Source organism: Schistocerca nitens, chromosome 1 (assembly GCF_023898315.1).
Source record: "Schistocerca nitens isolate TAMUIC-IGC-003100 chromosome 1, iqSchNite1.1, whole genome shotgun sequence".
Taxonomy (NCBI): Eukaryota; Metazoa; Arthropoda; class Insecta; order Orthoptera; family Acrididae; genus Schistocerca; species Schistocerca nitens.
Genome location: NC_064614.1, coordinates 134,963,322 through 134,985,207, shown reverse-complemented (window position 1 = coordinate 134,985,207; position 21,886 = coordinate 134,963,322). Strand labels below are relative to the sequence as shown.

At 44.3% G+C, this 21,886-nt stretch overlaps 1 protein-coding gene across 2 annotated transcripts in view; it reads left to right on the top strand.

The window, feature by feature from the left end:
- Positions 1-21,886, top strand: part of LOC126243098 (serine/threonine-protein phosphatase 6 regulatory ankyrin repeat subunit B-like) — a 280,149-nt gene that overhangs the window by 34,221 nt on the left and 224,042 nt on the right. The window lies entirely within an intron of this gene.

Here is a 21,886-nt window from a genome sequence, read left to right as displayed (position 1 = left end):
TGGTATCTGCGGTCCACAGTGACAGCTGAAACAGGCGATCCATGTGGAGATGAAGGTGTTGGCTACCGTGGTGACAGTTATGTCAGGAATTGGTGGTGTCTCAGGCCAATGGGGGAACCTGTCCACCTTGGTAAGGAGGTAGCGGCAGCCATCAGAGGAAGGTAGAGGACTGATGAAGTCCATGTAAATGTGGGCATAGCAATGTGTGAAATCTAGGTAGGCAGCGATGGGGTCGTTTATGTGGCAGCTAACCTTGATGTGCTGACAGGTGAGGCAGGTGCCATCCCAGTTCCTGCATTCCCTCTGAATACCTGGCCACATGAAATGTTCCATCACCAGAGCGGCAGATGTGTGCACGTTGGGGTGCACCAGGTTATGTAAATGGTCGAATGCGGCCTTGTGGAAGTCGCTGGGCAGGAACAGGCACAGTGAGCTGGTGGATACATTGCACCTCAGATACTGTTGTCTGAGCCAGGAGCTGGCATACATTGAAGGCAGAGTGCAGTGACGTCATCCAGACACGAGGGGGCAAATTCCGAGTCGTGCTCCTGGACAGTGCTAATGCCTCAAGATGAAAGTGCAGGTGTGGGTGAGGCATTCAGTGATGACATTGTCAATTCTGGCAATGTGATGTATGTTGGTAGTAAATTCGGGATTGAATGACAGCTGCCAGGATTGATGGCAACACTGGTTGAAGTTCTTTGCAAGGGCCTCAATTATGGGCTTGTTCGGTGAAGACTATGAAGTGACATGCCTAAAAGTATTTGCCTCATAGATTGCAAGTATACTGTGTTGCATGCGCTCCAGCATCATTGAGTGGCAGAGAGCTTGCTGGAGAATAAAGTAAGTGGCTGCCAGATGTCACCAACATATTGCTGCGGGACAGTCCATCGGCCGTCCAGCTGGTGTTGACCACGATGGCAAGTGGGGTGGAAATGGTGAGCAGAGTAGCATCCTCAAAGTCATGCGTAGCAGCAGAGAAGCTGTCTTCTATTTTATTCATTCACGGCACTGGCTTGTTCCCCTTCATTTGGCCACCTTGGATTGTGGTGGTGTGTAGCTTCTGCGTAACAGTGGCATTTGTCAGATGGTGGCAGGAGAAGTTTAACATGCCGTGGAAGTGACAAAGGTCTTTATATGTCTCTGGGCTCGGGAAATTGAGGATGGCTTGTACTTTGATGACAGGGGACGTTAACTGACGGGGGAGATGACAAGGTCCAGGAATACCACCTTGCTGGCACCAAGAATGTACTTTACTGTGTTGACTATGATGCCAGCATCCTGGAGGCATTTGAAAATACTGCAGAGGTGCTCATGGTGTCCCTTGGGCATCACAGAAAACACGAGTATGTCATCAAAGTAGGCAAAACAGCAGGGCAAGCCATGCAATGTGCTGCCCAAGAAACACTGTCACATTTGGGTGCCATTATGGAGGCCGAAGGTCGTACACGCACCCTTGTAGAGTGCAAGTGGCATGATGATGGTGACCTTCTGGATGTACTTGTATGTCTGGATGAGAGCCATGTGCAGTCATTTGTGCTGAAATTTGTAGCTTGGGCTAGCGCATTATTTTAGCTGCTTAAGAACAGCACTGGGTATCAGTCAGGTATGGTGGGGTTTTTTAGCTTCTGGTAATCACTCCTTGGGTACAGGAGTCTTCCTTCTTCTTGACAAAGTGAAGAGCAGATGCCCACAGGCTCTTCAAAGGGTGCAGCACACCGGCAGTGAGCGGCCTGTCAAACTCGATCTTGGCGATGCTGAGTCTGTGCAGTGGTAGGTGCCATGGCCGGCAGAAGACGGGTGGTCCAGGAGTGGTGTCAGTGGACAGTTGATTGGTGGACCTTTTGAGGGGCGCTGGATGGGCATGTGAGAGCAGGAAATTGTGCCTTTAGGTCGGCATAGGGGCTGGAATATGCCACCTGCTTAGTGTGTGTGTGTGTGTGTGTGTGTGTGTGTGTGTGTGTGTGTGTGTGTGTGTGTGAATTTCTAAGTGGCCAAACAGCTGAGGTCATCGGTCCCTAGACTTATTTATTTATTTATTTATTGATTTATTTAACCTGGCAAGATTAGGGCCATCAGGCCCTCTCTTACATCTAATCAGGCATTCTACTTATTTTACATTCATATGTTTTAGTAGGCATGTTAAACTACATCTAGTACAAAAAGTGAAATAAACAATTAGAAAGGTACACCTGGAAAAATACATACATATAGAGTTTATATTCTTAGATCATAAGTACTGTTATAATTAGACATTACTGAAGAGACAGATTTTAGATAGGAGTGCTGGCAGCAGGGAGTATGAGGGAGACTCATGGTGAAGGGAGGAGAAGAATAGAGAGACATGATGAAACATAATTAAGGAAATATAAAGGAAAAGAAGACTGCGTGGCTAATAGAGATAGATGAAGAGGAAGGCATCTCAGGAGCAAGATAGCAGATGCTAGCTTTGCTATTTGACAGATGAGAGGATTGCCCTTGTACATTAATTTTGTGGAGAACTTTATGAGGATGATAGTAGGAAATGCTTCAACTTCTTCTTAAAAGCAGCAGGAGATTGAATTTTGCGCAAGGTAAGGGGCAGTTTGTTCCAGAGGCGGACAGCGGCAACTGAGAAGGAGTTTGCAAAAGTTTTTGTTTTGTGAGTGGGCACAGTTAGGATACCAAATAAGAGTGACCTCGTGTTTCGATTATGATGGCATGACAGGGTTTTAATCTCTGAAGCAAGTTACTGGGGTGCTTGCGCGACGAGGAGTCGGTGAAGTAGACATAAAGTGTGGTAGTCACGCAATTTGTCCGGCCGCAGCCACCCTAGCTCGGAGTATGAAGCACTAACATGATCATATCGGCGAATGTTGCAGGTGTAACGCACACAGGCATTCATGGTTAGCTCTAGCCGTCTTTTGTTTTCAGTAATCATGCCTTGTTGAATCACATCACAATAGTGGAGGTTCAGTAGAACGAGTGCTTGCACGAGCTGGCATTTCAAGTCCTGTGGAAATATGTTCCGAAACTTTTTGAGAGCATAGAGACAAGCAGACGTCTTTCGGCACACTGCGACTGTATTCTCCGCCCAGTTGAGATGCTCATCCAAAGTTACACCCAAGTTCTTCACTTTTTTCTGATATGGTATTGGAGTACCGTCGAGCAGAATAGGAGGTAGCCGTTCGCGGAAATCTGAACTTATTAATTTCTGATGGGCTATTAAGATTACTTGCGTCTTTTTTGCATTTAGTTTAAGGCCCAGGTTTTTCACCCATGTCACTACTGAAGACAGATCATCATTCATCTGAGCGATTGCAGTGTTTACATCTTCAGGTCTGATGCTTAGGTAGAGCTGGAGGTCATCGGCATAGAAATGATATTTACAGGAGGACAGAACCGACGAAATATCATTGACATATAAAGAAAACAGAAGTGGTCCTAAGACTGATCCTTGTGGCACTCCCGAGGAAACATGTTTCCAGGAAGATTTTTCATTTACGCAGACAACACATTGCTGTCTGTCTTTTAAGTAGCTTTCAAACCATCTCATTGCACTATCAGAGAAATTAAGCTGTTTCATGTTTCTGAGCAATGTGTCAAAGTTAACAGTGTCAAAAGCTTTACTGAAGTCCAGTAGTGTCAATATTGTTGCCTTTCGATTGTCGATGGCATATTTCAGGTCATCAGTTACTTTAATTAGAGCAGTGTTTGTGCTGTGATGTTTACGGAAACCGGATTGAAATTTGTCATATAGGCTGAGTTCATGCAAGTGTTCAGTGATTTGGTCATGAACAATATATTCAAGTGCTTTGGAAACAGCAGGCAGTATGCTAATTGGTCGGTAATCACTAGGCAGTTGCGGGTTTTCGATCTTAGGGATGGGTCAAATTATGCTTCTTTTCCATGCAGTGGGGTATATTCCGTTCACGAGGGAAAAATTAAATATGTCAGTTAAGACAGGTACTAAGATATAGGCAACATTCTTAATCATGGTTATACCGATACTGTCGTTGCCTATTGCATCAGAAGAGATTCTCATTATTGCTTTTCTTGCCGTATTTGTTGTTACATGTTTTAGATCGAAGGTATCGTTGTTAGTTATCCTGTTTGGGGATTCTTGTGGATGGTAATTATCAGCCGTGCTGGTATTCGGAGGTGCAGAGAAGAATTCATTTAATTCGTTAGCTGACACATGAAAAGTAATTTCCGATTTTGCCTTTCCGACCCCCAAGCTACGGAGATTCTTCCATAGAGTCGTGGGCATCAGATCACTGCATACAAGGGAGCAAGCGTGCCTGATTTTAGCATTGCGAATGCATTGTTTCACTCTGTTCCGTAGCTTTCTATATTCTTCGAAACGCTCGGGTTTCGGATCTACCTTGAAACGCCTGTGGGCAGCATCCTTATTAGTCATCATTTGACGTAATTCAGCTGTCAGCCATGGAGTAGGAGATTTTCTTACACAGATTGTGCGCACAGGTGCATGTTTGTCATAGAGGGCAGTGAGTTTATCACCAAGTTCATTAATTTTGCCGTCGATTGTAGGTTTTCTGATTATTTGATGAAACTAACTTATGCTAAGAACAACACACATACCCATGCACGAGGGAGGGAGGCCTCAAACCTCCGGCAGGAGAGGCTGCACAATTCGTGACATGGCATCTCAAACCACGTGGCCACTTGTAGGGAAGCAGCCTACTCACGCTGCAGCAAATTCACATCAGTTTCCATTGTGTGTTAGTCAGTCTGCTAGCTCTGACGCCATAGATGTTGCGCAATACCTTAAAAATCAAGCAAATGACATAAAACTTTCCTAGTATGTCTGGAATAATGATAAATTAATGTGTGTTAAATATCAGCTTGATAACTTCAGCCGTTTCCTTTATTTGGACGTTTTTCTATAAAAATAATTGGCGGCACAGAAAAGAGCTAGAGACTGCAAAATTTGTATTTAGATTCAGCTTTCATAATGATTTAATAAAAATAGTACTTTGGATTTCACAACTTAAGATATTAGTGTAAATTCATGATTTTGTGGTTTTCATCTCAAAACTAGAGGAAGCAAGATAGATTAAGTGAGCTTATAAATCATGCTAGGATGTTTAGATTTTAATAGGTTGGAGGTCCGCTATGATGATGAAGCTGTAAAAAGTTTCTTTCAAATATCTGTTAAATTATAGCGATAGCGGATCTCAAAAGGGACAGTTCAGAGCCCATCTGCTGCGTGCAATGCAACTAAATTAATTCTCTCGCCTAAGTTATTAAAGTTAGCCACGTCAAAAATTTATTATCAATACTTCCCTGCGTGCTGAATGCACAGTTAAATTAGGAGCTTCATCGGCCTTCAGCAAGAGAAGCTAAAATTTATTATGCAACTTGAAGTGGTGCGTTACTAGCACAGCGGCTAGTCGAGACAGCCGATTTGATCGAGCGTTTTCTCAGCGGTCCGCACCCCGGCTTTATATATAAGAGCACTGTGCGAGGAAGCCAAGGCCCCAGTTCTCTCCAGACGCTGAATGACACGCCATCTGTGTCGGGAATCGCGCCGCGCCAGTATCAGTGCTACTAACAGCCTCGGGTGCCGTATTCTGTTACTCGAGATGCGCGTAACCAGTAAAGCGTTTCAAGTAAAGTGTTAATTCGGGAATGATTTTCATTATCTAGCCTCAGTGTGCGTATTGTCGTATTTTCACGTGCCGTCGCGGGACAGACATTCTACTACTAATATAGCGTGGCGTTTGATGAGATATTTCATCAAATTATGGCGAGCATTCATTTCAACAATTATTTCGGACATTTATAGTTGCATTGGCGCAATAGACTCTGAACTGTTCTGTTAGTTAGGTTGGAGGGATATTTGTGTGTATATTTGTGATTTTGAGAATATACTCAACTATTTTGGAAAGTCGTCTTTGATTAGAAATCCCGAACAACTTCCTGACTCTACAGAACTACAAGCTGCAGCTATAATTGTAATCTCAAGGAAGTGGGCACTAGGAACTCTATTTACAGGCTTCAGGTTTTGTCAAATCGCTTTCTGGGGGTCTACAAAGTAAATAGAGAGCCAGTGTTGAGAACGGCGAAAGACAGCATAACAACATTCTAAAGCTAGAAACTGACAGCAAGCAAACATTAATGCAGCAGTAATATATTTAACAACCAACATCAAAATATTTCGACTCCTCCGCCGCCCCACATATGGTGCATCGGCCGGGAAACTCAACTAAGTGAAAGCGATTTTTAACTATTCGGATTCGCGAGTGAAATGCGACACGCAGCTGAGTAATAGAACAGTGAAAGTGTTACGTGTGCATGTGGACGACGCAATTGGATTAACAACGCATCTGGATTGACGGAGCTGGCACTGAGTCTAGTGGTGCTGCCGGCATCGCGAGAAGCCAGTTTCACCCCACTGCCGTAGTCCGCCGCAGCAGCCGTCGCCGAGCCTGCAGTTACGGGCCACGCAAACACATCACAGCCGTCGGAGTGCCGTCTGCAGTTCAACGCGTCACGTCGCGTCAGTAATCCTGTTACGCCGCGCCGACAACGTCGTGCAGAAGGAACTAAGTTAAGTGAAAAGTTGTTAAAAATTTTACTAACCTGCACTAAAAGACTGTCGGCGATGGAACCGCCAAAAGAAACCGAGTTTAAAATTAAATTAGAACCTATGTATGTTGAGGGAAATGTAAATTCAGACCACGATTCAATTGTAAATATGCATGGAAGTAATGTTCAAGTAAAATATGAAATATTGTCTCCTGACAGTAGTGTGGGAAGGGGCAATGATTCAGTGATAGAGACACCTGTAGTAAAGCCGAAAATTGAAATTGTAAATTTATTGGAGGATAGTTTCTCTGGTGAATTAAAAATGAAACAGTCATCAGAGATAGTAGAATTTAAACAAAAGAAGTTAGACATGTCTGATCAATCAGAAGTTTCATTTAGTTTTGATGATTCTGGTATTGGAGCTAGTTTTTCGTCACCTGAGTGTGAAAAGAAACCAGCTATTGAGCAACCCAAGGATGCTGGGGCTGTTGATTTAAATGTTATATTACAAGCAATAGCTGCCAGTAATGCTCAAATGACAGCTCACTTAAAATCTGAAATAACTGAGGTCAAAAGCAGTAATGCAAAAATGTCAGCTGAGTTAAAATCTGATATAATTGAGGTAAATAACAGGATTGTGGCCAGCCAATCTAATTTTAATAAACGTTTGGAGGTAATGGACGATACCTTCAAGGCTGGTTGCAATAAGTTGAAAGAAGATCTAGACAGTTTGAATAATAAAATAGATTGCAACCATGAGGATATTAAGAAAAAGGTTGCTCAACAGTTTTCGGAAATGTATAAAACAGTTAAATCCGAAGTTGCTGAGGTTCGCAAAGACTTCCAAATGGAAGATGCGAAGCTGGAGCACAAGTTAACAGAAAAGATCGAGACGGAATCTGAACTGTGCTCAGATAGATTTAAAGACGTTAATATAAAAATAAACATATGTCAAGCAGACGTAGATGCAGTCAAAACTGACACTACTCATATTGTGCAAAGAGTAGATAATGTTGAGAGGAAAGTAGAAAATATAAGTACTAACATTGCTAACATTGAACGTAAAGTAGCTTCAGTAACTTCTGGTAATGGTAGTGTACAACAAGTTGTAGCTGCAAACGCCGCTTTTATCGGGTGTCGGCAGTTCTTGCGGTTCGATCCAGATAAAAATATCCATCCGCTAGATTTCTGGAACGATTTTGAAGATGTGATTCCACCGACTTGGTCTGAATGAGAGAAAATCTCATTTATTAGAAGTCATTTAGCAGGTGATGCCATGCGTTGGTCAGCTGATGTAATGTTAAAGTGTAAAACATTAGCGGAATTTAAAACAGCTTTTATTAATGAGTATTGGTCTAGCCATAAGCAAAATGAGGTGTTAAGAGAATTTTGGAGTGGGAAACGCTTCAATGCAGGCAAAGAATCTATTAAAGAATTTGCTAGGTCATGGATTTCACGGTTGTCACATTTGGACGAAAAGCTAAAACCAGAAATGATTATACTAGGTCTTGAAGCCAAACTGCCATGGTATTGGCAAACTAGAATTATATCTGCCCCTAGAGACAATCTTGATCGTTTCATTGAATATTTGGAACGTGTAGAACGTGTTGCTGCCAATGAGGAGCAAGCACGTAATAACAGGAATGCCAATAACAATAATAATAATTTTAGGAACGAGCAAAATGGCAGTGTAAACATTAGAACCGTAGGTGTTCGCCAGCCAAGGAGAGGTAGGAATTGGGGAAATAATTATCCGAATCAGCAATGGCATCCAAATGATAATAATTTTGTTCCAAACAGAAATATGCATGTAAACCACAGTACGGAAAGTAAGGCTATGCCAGTAAACTATAATGAAACTAAAGGAAACAGTAGTGGGCCGAGGCAGGAAAACTAGTTCCCGTCTATGAGGATACTGGCGCTCACCAGGCGGTTACTTTTCCTAGGCCAGTAGTTAAGGGAATTGGTAAGACAGATCAAAATACTCAAACTGAACATGTGGATGAAGAGTCGGTAGCACCTAAGGATACAACAGAAATATTAGATCACTCACAGTATTTGATAGATACCGTTGTTAGAGACGCTTTCTAAGTGGGAAGAGAAAGAGAAGGCGCAACAGTGTAAGGATAGGGAAGAGCTACAAAATATTGAATTGTCAGGTGAAGAAGCAGAAGAAATTCACGCTTATATATACGATGAGGATGATGTGCTCTTATCTAAAGTGCCTGTGCAGGATGTGGATAATGTATTAATAGATTTAGGACAGGAGATAAGTGAGAATGTAGAGGGTAGGCTGTTGAGGGTCGATGAACCCAGTAGCTGTGACCAGTGGTCATTTGAGAAGGAAACCGACGAAAATAGTAAAAGTGGTTTAGCCGTAACTAGTGTAATGCCCGGTCTGGAGGCGCAGAATCGCTCAGACTACAGTAATTTGGGTTATGTTCAGCAAACTAAATGTAATGAAGTCGTGCGGTGTTTCGATTTAAAATTAATAGACCGACTGGAAAAGGCAGCTGAAAATGTAATTCAGGAAACCCCTACACACTGTGACCTAAATGTAATGAAGACAGATGTTGATCACTTTAGTTGGAGACGAATCCAAAAGGAACTATTAGATGAATTTGAAAAACCACCTGTAAAACCTAGAATAAGCCACCCTATAATAATAGTGAATATGTTGGGTATCAATGTACGTTGTCTCTTAGACAGTGGTAGTGAGGTGAGTGCGATATCACAGTCCTTCTTTGATGCATTACCTGGTAAAGACAAGCTTACAGTAATGAGGGTATCAGGACTAAGAATAATTGGTGCTACTGGCAAGGTGTCAAAAATGGTAAAGCAAGAAGCTTTGCTGCCCTTTAACATTAATGGTAACTTAATTGATCATCCATGTTTAATTGTAAACAATCTCAGTATTGAGGTTTTAATTGGCATAGATTTCTTGTCAAAATATCAGAGTGTTGTTGACTTTGAAAGAAGCCAGTTAAAAATGGTCTTGCCAATAACCGGAGTAATTATAGTACCTTTTAGTGATAAACATGAAGTAACTAATGATGAAACTTGGGAGCTGCCTATACGAGTTCTGAAAAATAGGAGATATTGGGACGAGGATGTTAATCTTAGTACAAGTAAGCTAAACACAGAAGAAGAAGAAGGAGCAATTATTTTAGACAAATTAGAAGCTAAATTGCAGGAAATCGATAAAATTTCAGACGATCGGAAGGAAGAACTGAGACAGGTTCTAAAAAGGCATCATAAAGTATTTTCAGATCGACGTAGCGTGTTCATAGGCAGCCAATGAAGGCTGTAGGGAGGAGGTTGTTCTTTAACTTCTACACAGTGTGGCAGCTGTGCAGTCCCAGCTGTGTGAGATCTTCTTTCCCATTTCAGGTCTCACTCATTCTTCATCTTTCCTGTCCACAAAAATTTCGGCTTTTTCTTTCCAAATACTAAAATTATCCGTTATAGTTATCAAATCAATAATAAACAAAACAGCATTCAACTAATGAATGCTGTAGGGAGGAGGTTGATCTGTAACCTCTACACAGTGTGGCAGCTGTGCAGTCCCAGCTGTGTGAGATCTTCTTTCCTTTTCAGGTCTCACTCACTCTTCATTTTTCCTATCCACAAAAAAAAAAAAAAAAAAAAAAAAAAAAAAAAAAAAAAAAAAAATTTCAACTTCTTCTTTCCAACAAATTAAATTTTCCGGTATAAATATCAAGCCAGCATTCAACTAATGAAGGCTGTAGGGAGGAGGTTGTTCTGTAACCTCTACACAGTGTGGCAGCTGTGCAGTCCCAGCTGTGTGAGATCTTCTTTCCCTTTCAGGTCTCACTCATTCTTCATCTTTCCTGTTGTGTCTATTTCATACAGCATAGACACAATGAGGTAGCTAGGTGCACGCTAAACTAACGCAGACGGGCTTGAAGTTCTGGAACATGAGACTTATTAATGAATAAGAGGAAAAGTACGTAGATGCGTTTAATACTTATCTTTATTCTCTTGTTGGAATACATCTCTCTTGAATATTAGTACGCTATTAGCACTGATACAAATGGCGCCTTGCTAGGTAGTAGCTATGGACTAAGCTGAAGGCTATTCTATCTGTCTCTCGGCAAATGAGAGGAAAGCTTCGTACGTCTGGTCGCACGCTATGTCGTCCGTACAACTGGGGCGAGGTCTAGTCCGTGTCTTGTGACCTGCCATGTGGTGGCGCTAGGTTTGCGATTACACAGTGGCGACACGCGGGTCCGACATGTACTAAGGACCGCGGCCGATTTAAGTTACCACCTAGCAAGTGTGGTGTCTAGCGGTGACACCACATTCCTCCCCCGCAAATCGGCGAACGGTCGTGAGATAAGGCTTCCGCCCGCCGTGGGGAGGACCCCATGTTGACGTATGCGATGAGGTGGGGAGCCCAACAACAGGCGAGGCTGTGCCACCCGCACCCGGCCATTCGGTCCGAGGGGAGCTAGGAAACGCCTGCAAACCTAGTCCAGGGTGCACGTCAACATGAGGTGTATGCGCACGTAATGAGACAGGAGGGGCCGAAGGGTCGACCTCCATGTGGTCGGAGCACCCGACGGGCGAAGACGACATCTGGTCCGGAGCGGGCAAGAGGTCCATGGCGGAGGACGGCTGGTCACGGGAAGCGAGCGGCGGCGCGTGACCCAGGGAGGCGCGTGGCGGCCGCAGCGAAGCGTCCACTGCGGGCGGCGCCGGCGCCGGCTGCGGCGGCGGCGCGACGCCATGAGGCAAAATGGAAGGCAGCGTCGGTAACACCTGGGGATGAGGCGAGCCAGTAGATGGGTCCCCAGGGCGCTGACCTGACGGCTCCGTCGCTGAAAGCAGACGGGGAGCGGCAGAACCCAGGCGACGGCAGAGGCGCAGCTGATTGAGATGCCGACGCACCTCACCAGAGGCCCCCAAGACCAAATACATCGCGCGGCTGAGGCAGCGAAGAATGCGCCCTGCGAGCCAACGCTGTGAACCGCGATAGTTGCGATAATAGACAACGTCGCCAGGAGCAAAAGCAGGAGTCTGCCGCTGCACAGGAACCTGATGCGGCGGATGCAGCAAAGACATCAGGGTGCGATGAGAACGACCATGGAGCAACTCAGCTGGCGAGCGACCATCGCGGGGCTGAGAGCGATACGAAGACAAAAAGAGCAATAATGCGTCCTCCCGAGAATGCGACTCTTTCAATTTCAACATCTGGGACTTGAAAGTCCGGACCAAGCGTTCAGCGGCACCGTCTGACTGAGGCGAAAACGGCGCGGATGTCAGATGTTGAATACCATTGGCCTCGCAGAAGGACTGAAATTCTGCGGACATGAATTGTGGGCCATTGTCGGAAACAATAGTCTGCGGAAGACCTTCAATGCAAAAGATAGCAGACAAGGCTTGGATTGTGGCAGAAGACGTCGTGGAAGACATCCGGACAACAAAAGGAAAATTACTGAAAGCATCGACCACAACCAACCATCGAGCATTCCAGAATGGACCAGCAAAATCGATGTGCAAGCGTTGCCAAGGGGAAGTGGCTTTCGGCCATGCAAAGAATTGCCGCGGCGGTGCGGATTGTTGTTCGGCACACGCCACGCAAGAGGAGCACATATTCGTAATCGCAGCATCGATTCCGAACCAAGTACAGTGCTGACGAGCAAGTTGTTTCGTACGCACTATACCCCAATGTCCTTGGTGAAGAAGCTTTAAGACAGAGGACTGTAACGATCGTGGGACCACGACTCGGGATTGATCATTATCAGAACGCAACAACAAAACACCACGTCGTACAAAAAGTCTCTCCTTGTGAACAAAAAAACGGCGAACCAAAGGATCTTCGATCCGTGACTTTGACAAGGGCCATTGCGTAGCAACAAAATGCAAAACAGTAGCAAGGACAGGGTCAGCAGCTGTGGCTGTAGCTACTCGACGAAAATCAATCGGAAACGATTCGACCAGGTCATCGGTTTCCGAATCAATGAACATGCAAGCAAGTTCGGAAGAATCGAATGCTTTATCCTCAGCAATAGGCAAACGGGACAACGCATCAGCGTTTCCGAGCTTAGCAGTGGACCGATACAAGATATCGTAGCGGTACTGCGAGAGAAAAAGCGACCAGCGAATGAATTTCTGCGCTGTACGTGGAGGTACAGGCTTGGTCGGATGAAAAAGCGATGTCAAAGGTTTGTGGTCCGTGATGATGGTAAAGTGACGACCATACAAGAAGTCATGGAACTTGGTAACACCAAACACGAGAGCTAAAGCTTCTTTCTCTATTTGTGAATAATTTCTTTGCGCAGATGAGAGCAATTTGGACGCAAAGGCAATAGGGCGATCATGCGAGCCATCTTTGTGCGCAAGCACAGCACCGATCCCGAAATCCGATGCATCTACCATCAACAAAAGGGGTTTCTGGGGATCGAATGGCGTAAGGCAAGTATGTGAAAGTAACGCCGATTTCAACTGGCGAAAGGCACGTTCGCATCCCGTCGTCCAGACGAACGGAACACCTTTACGGCGTAAGCGATGAAGCGGAGCTGAAATGGAAGAAGCATTGCGCACAAACTTTGCATAATAATTAATTTTACCCAGCACACTCTGTAGCTGTTTTAAATTCTGCGGAGCAGGCAAATCCTGTATGGCACGGAGGTGCTCTGGACTCGGATGTATACCTTGGGCATTTATGACATGCCCCAGGTAGGGTAAGTCCCGAGCAAAAAACACACATTTGTCCTTCCACAAGCGAAGACCATTCTGACGCAATACCTGAAATAATGTTCGGAGATGTTGCAAATGTTCGGCTTCTGTCTTTCCGGAGATCACAATATCGTCCAGATAGTTCGCAGCAGTAGGGACCGACGCACAAACAGTTTGTAAATATTGCTGAAACAAAGCAGGGGCGGATGCACACCCGAATGGCAGTCTTTTGAAGCGATACAAGCCAAGATGCGTGTTTACCACCAAGACGCGCTGGGATTCTTCGTCCACAGGTATCTGCAAGTACGCATCTGCTAGGTCCAATTTGGAAAAATATTTTCCCGGGCACAGTTTGTCAAAAAGATCTTCCGGGCGGGGCAAAGGAAAAGTAGCAGTCACTAGTTGTGGATTCACAGTGGCCTTGAAGTCCACACAAAGTCTCAGTTTTCCGGAAGGTTTTGGCAAAATTACTAAGGGTGAGGCCCAGAGAGAAGCCTGCACACGTTCAATTACACCTTGAGATTCTAAATCGTGCAATGTTCTTGCGACCTCATCACGCAATGCGTGGGGAACATTGCGCGCTCTGAAAAATTTCGGTTGCGCGTTGTCTTTCAATTCCAAATGTGCAGCATAGTTCTTAGCGCAACCAAGGCCCGGTGCAAAAATGTCTGCAAATTCTTCACAAAGACTAGAAACACTGGCGGAAGGCACAGTCTGATTCACTGATAGGACCTGATTTACTATAGACAAATTAAACAATTGAAACAAATCTAAACCAAACAAGTTCACTGCACTAGAAGAACGAAGAACGTAAAATGACACAAGTTTCGTTTGTCCCTTGTATGTTGCAAGAAGGCTGCACTGTCCTAACACAGGGATCGGCTGTCCTGAGTAACTAGTTAACTTAACATTTGCGGCACGCAATGGCGGTGCGCCCAGCTGTTTGTACGTGGCGTGATTGAGCAATGAAACTGCAGCTCCGGTATCGAGCTGGAACGGTATCACTTTGCCTTCAAAGTCTAAGTCCACAAAAAGTTTATTGTCCTGCTGACGACAAGAGCGACTGTCACGTGCAATTGGAACTGATACAGGTACAGAAGCACTTGCGACTTTACGGGATTGGCGGCGACGTCGACGCACTCTGTTTGTGGGACGAACACAGTCACTGATAGCTAAAGTGTCACTGGACGGTTGGGAATGAACTACATGAATGTCCATGGGTGAAGGTCCACGAGCCTGATTGTCCTGGGTTCGATTCCGGCGCGAAGCAAAAGGCCTGGAATTTGCGTGATTGTCTGATCTAAGCTTTTTCTGGCAAACACTTTGAACATGTCCTTTCTTGTGGCAGTAAAAGCAAATAGCTTGGCGTGACGGGCAATTTTCACGCGAATGTCTAGTTGCACACCGCGGGCATGATTTCACTGCAGTTGCTTGCTTACGCGGCGCACGTGTTTGCGAGCTAGGCTGCCGCTGCTGTGCGGACGGGCGCGAGGGCAGTGTAGCGTCCCGTGCAGCGCGGCCGGCGGGCCGGTTAATGTGACACACTGCTGGCGAAGTTTCAAAAGATGCCTGAGCAAAGTCAAGTGTGTCTTGCCTATCCAATATGTCTATCACTTGTTGAAGGGAGGGATTAACTAGTTTCAAAATCTGTTCCCTTATGCGAACATCAGAAACGTTCTGTGCTATTGCATCACGCACCATAGTGTCTGAATAAGGAAGTCCACAGTCACATTCAAATGCACACTCCCTAGTAAGTCCTTGCAAAGTTGCAACCCACTCCCTATTAGTCTGACCGGCCGTACGTTTTGTACGAAAGAACGTATACCGTTTTGCAACTACATTTACTGTTTCTTTGAAATAGGCATCCAAAGCAGACAAAATTTCTTTGTAGGACAGAGTTGCTACGTCGCGTCGGGGAAACAATTTCACTATCACACGGTAGGTAGACACACCGACACAAGAAAGCAAAAACGGCTGCCGCTCTTTACCTTGAATTCTGTATGCTGCTAGGTGAAAGTTGAACTGGCGAGACCACTCTTGCCAGGTCTCTTCGGCCGCCACGTATGGCCGAAAGGGAGGTGCAGCAGCGTTTTGTGGCAGCGGTAGCGAAGAAGCGGCGGCTGCCACATCGTTTTGCAGCGCACGTTGACCCTGGACGAGCTGTCCAAGGGCTTCCAGTAACGCCTGCGTCTGCTGATTCTGCAAGCGAAAAAATTCGGACAGTACATCTGGAGATTGTGGCGAAGCCATGACACAAGCAAATCAGAGCAAAGTACAATCAATTTATGCAACGTGGGCGCGGCACCACTCCTCGGCGCCAAATAATGTTGTGTCTATTTCATACAGCATAGACACAATGAGGTAGCTAGGTGCACGCTAAACTAACGCAGACGGGCTTGAAGTTCTGGAACATGAGACTTATTAATGAATAAGAGGAAAAGTACGTAGATGCGTTTAATACTTATCTTTATTCTCTTGTTGGAATACATCTCTCTTGAATATTAGTACGCTATTAGCACTGATACAAATGGCGCCTTGTTAGGTAGTAGCTATGGACTAAGCTGAAGGCTATTCTATCTGTCTCTCGGCAAATGAGAGGAAAGCTTCGTACGTCTGGTCGCACGCTATGTCGTCCGTACAACTGGGGCGAGGTCTAGTCCGTGTCTTGTGACCTGCCATGTGGTGGCGCTAGGTTTGCGATTACACAGTGGCGACACGCGGGTCCGACATGTACTAAGGACCGCGGCCGATTTAAGTTACCACCTAGCAAGTGTGGTGTCTAGCGGTGACACCACATTTCCTATCTACAAAAATTTTGACTTCTTCTTTCTAACATATTAAATTTTCCGTTATGAATATCAAAACAGCATTAAACTAATGAAGGCTGTAGGGAGGAGGTTGTTCTGTAACCTCTACACAGTGTGGCAGCTGTGCAGTCCCAGCTGTGTGAGATCTTCTTTCCCTTTCAGGTCTCACTCAATCTTCATCTTTCCTATCTACAAAAATTTCGACCTCTTCTTTAAAACAATTTTCTGTTATGGCTATCAAGCCATGAATTATGTAACTATTCTATCTACCGATTAGCAAAACAAAATACCTGATATGACAAACCTAATAGTGACAAACAATAGAGAAGTATGACGTAATTAAGATAAAATGTGTTTGAGTAAAAATTATGTATAGAACCCTGGTAAAATAATAAGTACAAAGTGTTGTTTTATTGGAAATGGTCCACCAACAGTAATTTAAAAAGATATATGAATTCGTGTACGAGTAGGATCTGAAGTGGTAGTGAAATCTAGTGTATGCATTAGAGCCAACTAAGAAATAGTAAGGAAGAGATTGCTTAGTGTTATAAGAAAAATATGCAGATAAGTTGTAAAAATAAACTCACCTGGTGTAGCAAGGAAAGGCAGTGTAGGAGAATTGAGCAGTGTTTGTGGTTGAGACGTGAAGGACACGTCCCTGAAGTATTTATAAGGTTGGAGCTGGCCATTATTTTGGTGTAGTGTGTGAAAGGATACACCTACACGTATTGAGGTTATGAGTTGGAGGCGTGAATGCGACCATAGGTACCCTTATGTTAGATGAGACAGAGCAGCTCATGGTGTCCTATAGGTTTAAGGAAATTAGCATTACGCTCGTCCGTAATTATTTGATGCATTTTGGTGGTAGGTCTGAGAGAGACTACCTGTGGTTTCAGCGTCCAATTGAGTGGAAATGGATTGCCACGTGAGCAAACTGATCAGCTGCAGTACACTAAAAATATGAAATGAATGTGCTATCCTATGCTTTAAATGTTAATGAGTGAGTGCCAAATAAGTAATACACTAGCAATATAATTGAAAAACATAATGACAGACGTAAAACATTATTTTAGCTCAGCATAAATACACTTCAAAGTAAGTAAGTACCTAATTGCAGATGTGGAATTGACAACAGCAGAGGACCAATAAGTGAATTTAGTAGTCAACTAAACGTAGTGTGTTTTGAACACTCACACCTGTACTATTACCAAAAGTTACTCACATGTATAAAGAAGCTGAAAACAACCACTAATCATACTCATACTATCTCTAAGAATAAGGTAATCAAAAATGAGTCAGTTAAGTGAATAAAAGACAAATGTATCAGAAATGTACTGAGCATTGGTTCAGTGTTCCGGCCCAGAAATAATAAATTCAGATTGAATATGAATTATGATGATATGCCTTTAGAGCATAAATTTTCTCTAGTACATGACTAACGGCGTTTTGAGCCATTTGTTTACCGATTAATGACAATTAAGTAACCTCGAGAGTATTATTGAAAAAGATTCTGTTAACTTTGTTCCAGCAACATATTGAAGGCTAAGATGTATATATCCCCATTTCATTGTGACCCACCCTTAGATATTAAGTGAACAGAGTCTGAGGCACTCTTTTTGTTTGTTCTGCAGGACAAACCAGATAATGGCAGCCTGGTAGCTGCATGAAAGCGTGGAGTGACTTGGGCACCACTCATAGTGACCCCTCCCCTTTCCCCTTGTAATTTAGAGAGAACGTGAAGGACGCACACCATAGCAACTTCCCTCCTCTACCCTTTGTGAATGGAAGTGTAGGACGCCAGCCAAAGCGGCTACAACCACGTGTGTAAAAAATTATTTGTGCAATTTCTTTCAGGTTTATAAAAGACTGTTAAGAGATAATCATCTGTTTATGTATCATGTTATCCTTTTGAATTTGTGTGTGTAAAAATGTATTTAATGTATTTGAACGTTCTAAAATTTTCAAAAATTTTCAATTTCTATGTGTTTGTTAGTCTAAGGCAATATGTATGCCAAAATATTTCATTGACTTTGCTTAAAAATTTGAGTAATGACATTTCTAAAGAGGCAGTGAAAATGCCCGCAATTTAAATGATTAAGGTAGAAAAGCAGTTCTTTTAATATTTATATATGTTTGCAATTCAATTTTGATTTTTCATAGGGAGTTTAAATTGTACTCTTGCTTCCCTTTTTGTAATTAAATTTTTTTTTTCATTCATCAACATTCATAAACAAAAAATTTAAGTAGAGGGTGATGTAGGGAAGCAGCCTACTCACGCTGCAGCAAATTCACATCAGTTTCCATTGTGTGTTAGTCAGTCTGCTAGCTCTGACGCCATAGATGTTGCGCAATACCTTAAAAATCAAGCAAATGACATAAAACTTTCCTAGTATGTCTGGAATAATGATAAATTAATGTGTGTTAAATATCAGCTTGATAACTTCAGCCGTTTCCTTTATTTGGACGTTTTTCTATAAAAATAATTGGCGGCACAGAAAAGAGCTAGAGACTGCAAAATTTGTATTTAGATTCAGCTTTCATAATGATTTAATAAAAATAGTACTTTGGATTTCACAACTTAAGATATTAGTGTAAATTCATGATTTTGTGGTTTTCATCTCAAAACTAGAGGAAGCAAGATAGATTAAGTGAGCTTATAAATCATGCTAGGATGTTTAGATTTTAATAGGTTGGAGGTCCGCTATGATGATGAAGCTGTAAAAAGTTTCTTTCAAATATCTGTTAAATTATAGCGATAGCGGATCTCAAAAGGGACAGTTCAGAGCCCATCTGCTGCGTGCAATGCAACTAAATTAATTCTCTCGCCTAAGTTATTAAAGTTAGCCACGTCAAAAATTTATTATCAATACTTCCCTGCGTGCTGAATGCACAGTTAAATTAGGAGCTTCATCGGCCTTCAGCAAGAGAAGCTAAAATTTATTATGCAACTTGAAGTGGTGCGTTACTAGCACAGCGGCTAGTCGAGACAGCCGATTTGATCGAGCGTTTTCTCAGCGGTCCGCACCCCGGCTTTATATATAAGAGCACTGTGCGAGGAAGCCAAGGCCCCAGTTCTCTCCAGACGCTGAATGACACGCCATCTGTGTCGGGAATCGCGCCGCGCCAGTATCAGTGCTACTAACAGCCTCGGGTGCCGTATTCTGTTACTCGAGATGCGCGTAACCAGTAAAGCGTTTCAAGTAAAGTGTTAATTCGGGAATGATTTTCATTATCTAGCCTCAGTGTGCGTATTGTCGTATTTTCACGTGCCGTCGCGGGACAGACATTCTACTACTAATATAGCGTGGCGTTTGATGAGATATTTCATCAAATTATGGCGAGCATTCATTTCAACAATTATTTCGGACATTTATAGTTGCATTGGCGCAATAGACTCTGAACTGTTCTGTTAGTTAGGTTGGAGGGATATTTGTGTGTATATTTGTGATTTTGAGAATATACTCAACTATTTTGGAAAGTCGTCTTTGATTAGAAATCCCGAACAACTTCCTGACTCTACAGAACTACAAGCTGCAGCTATAATTGTAATCTCAAGGAAGTGGGCACTAGGAACTCTATTTACAGGCTTCAGGTTTTGTCAAATCGCTTTCTGGGGGTCTACAAAGTAAATAGAGAGCCAGTGTTGAGAACGGCGAAAGACAGCATAACAACATTCTAAAGCTAGAAACTGACAGCAAGCAAACATAAATGCAGCAGTAATATATTTAACAACCAACATCAAAATATTTCGACTCCTCCGCCGCCCCACACACTCCACGCGGCCTGCTTCACGTCTAAAAGAACAGCGAAATGAGTGGTGCACTTTGTTGAGCTCCCTGTCACTGTCAATGAGGTGTCAGCATGCAACGTCAGCGAGCAGGCAGTAGTGTCCAATGAAGTCTGCAGCGATAATGGGGTCAGTGATGTCAGTGATTGTGAAGGTCCAGGGGAGGTCCCGTTGGAGGCCGAGATCAAGGTCATGGTGATCTATGCCATAGATGGTGATGGTGGTGTTCTTTGCTGCCTTCAGGATGATAGCTGAGATGGTGCCAGGGTCTTGTATGAGCTGATACAGGAAATTGACAACTTGGAGAAGCTGTTGATCAGGAATGGCATAGCAGACCAAACGTCATGGATGAACAGATGCTGGGAAAATGAGCAACAGCTGGGTGTGCATAATTGCAGCGACCATTGCCATTTGGGTGCCAGGAGCAGGCTCCCTGCAGTTCACAGCATCTGGGCCGAAATGCTCATTGTACCAGCAGAGGTTGGCTAGAGCTGTGGCAGCAGTAGTTGTTGTTCCGCCAGTGGCTGGAGCTGCACGGATAGTGGCGATTGGAATTGATGTAGGCCACAGTAGCTTGCACCATTGTCATATAGGTGCTGAGATGGGTGAGGATGTCATATACCCCCTGTTACTGGCCGCTGGTTATGGGCTGGTGGGACTGGAGCAGCTGGTACATCATCAATGGTGCGTCAAGTGGCAAGGGTGGCTCAAAATGGGGTGGCTGGTGGAGTGACGGCCAGATGGCTATGCCGGATGGTGGTGGCTCTATCACGTGGCGATGACAGTTGTGGGCAGTGAGGCCAGCATCTTGTGAACATGGTGAGGCTGGCAGCATTGCTGAAGGAGAGGTCAGCGTGTGACGTCACAGCTGTCTGTATCGGGTCCGGGAGGTGAGCTAGCCAGATGTTGTGTAGGAAGCTGTCAGAGACCATTTATGGCTCCAACAGGTTTCAGAGAAGGTGCAGGACTTGTGAGGGTTTCTGGTCCCCACACTGCTCAAGGGGAACGAGGGTCAGACGACGTGAGTTCTGTCATGAGGTGGTGCTGGAGTGTCTCATTGCGGGTGGTGTTTGGAGGTAACGAAATGACTATGTGGGCCTCCATCACATAGGCTGACTCAAGCTGGCTGATCATGTAGCAAACTTGGTGGCGTCCTGAGTGATGCCGCTGCTGGGGAGCTGGTGTCTGCCAGCAAAACCACAGGTGCATGTCCCGTAGAGTGAAAAGTGGTAGGTGAGCTGTGGCACAGCCTGACAAAATGGTGGCGGCTCTATAGGGCAACAGGTGTCAGCATGTCAAAGCAGGGAGGGCAGTGGTGGAGGTAGCAGAAGCAGGGATTGATGCAGGTGCCATTGTGGAGTCTGGTGTCGGTGGCTGGGTCGCCGGTGGTCGCATTGCCACGTGCAGGTTGGCGTTGCTGCCTTCCAGTTCTGCAAGGTGCACGGTGAGCTTGGTGATGATGCCATGTGGCACCAGAATGGCAGCCGCACATGGTGAAGTGTCTGTTGGGGTGGAGAGGGAAGCCATTGCTGCCAGGTTGCACAATGGATGGCAAAACATACAAGACAAGTGGCTCATGTTGCGAAACTCTTGTGACTGTAGCAAGAAAATAGAAGTTGCTGGTGGGGTGTGCATGTGCACAAAAGTCACAACGAGTGCTAACAGAACTAGGCAGCCAACACCAGGTCAAAATAGCAAATTAAGTCTATGGAGTCTGTTGCCAGGTCACCAGTGTAGGAATGTTTCCTTACCTAATTTATAAGCTGATTATGAAATAGCAGAGCAAGGAATGGTAGGCACAGTACAAAGAACAATGTTCACATGTGGTGAAGGAACACATCTAATTACCAACTAGGCAACTACAAAGAAAAACACATAATAGTCTTGAAATTCATAAGTTCTGAACAAAGTCTCATGCCGTCGTGGTTGGTGCCAAAAGAGGTGTGGCACAGTAGAAAATGAGAAAGCTGATCAAGGTAACAGTTTTGTCCCTGAGTTTCACCAACACAACAATATTCCAGTGTGAGGTGTGGAATTAATAGTCTTTGGCAGAAGATGC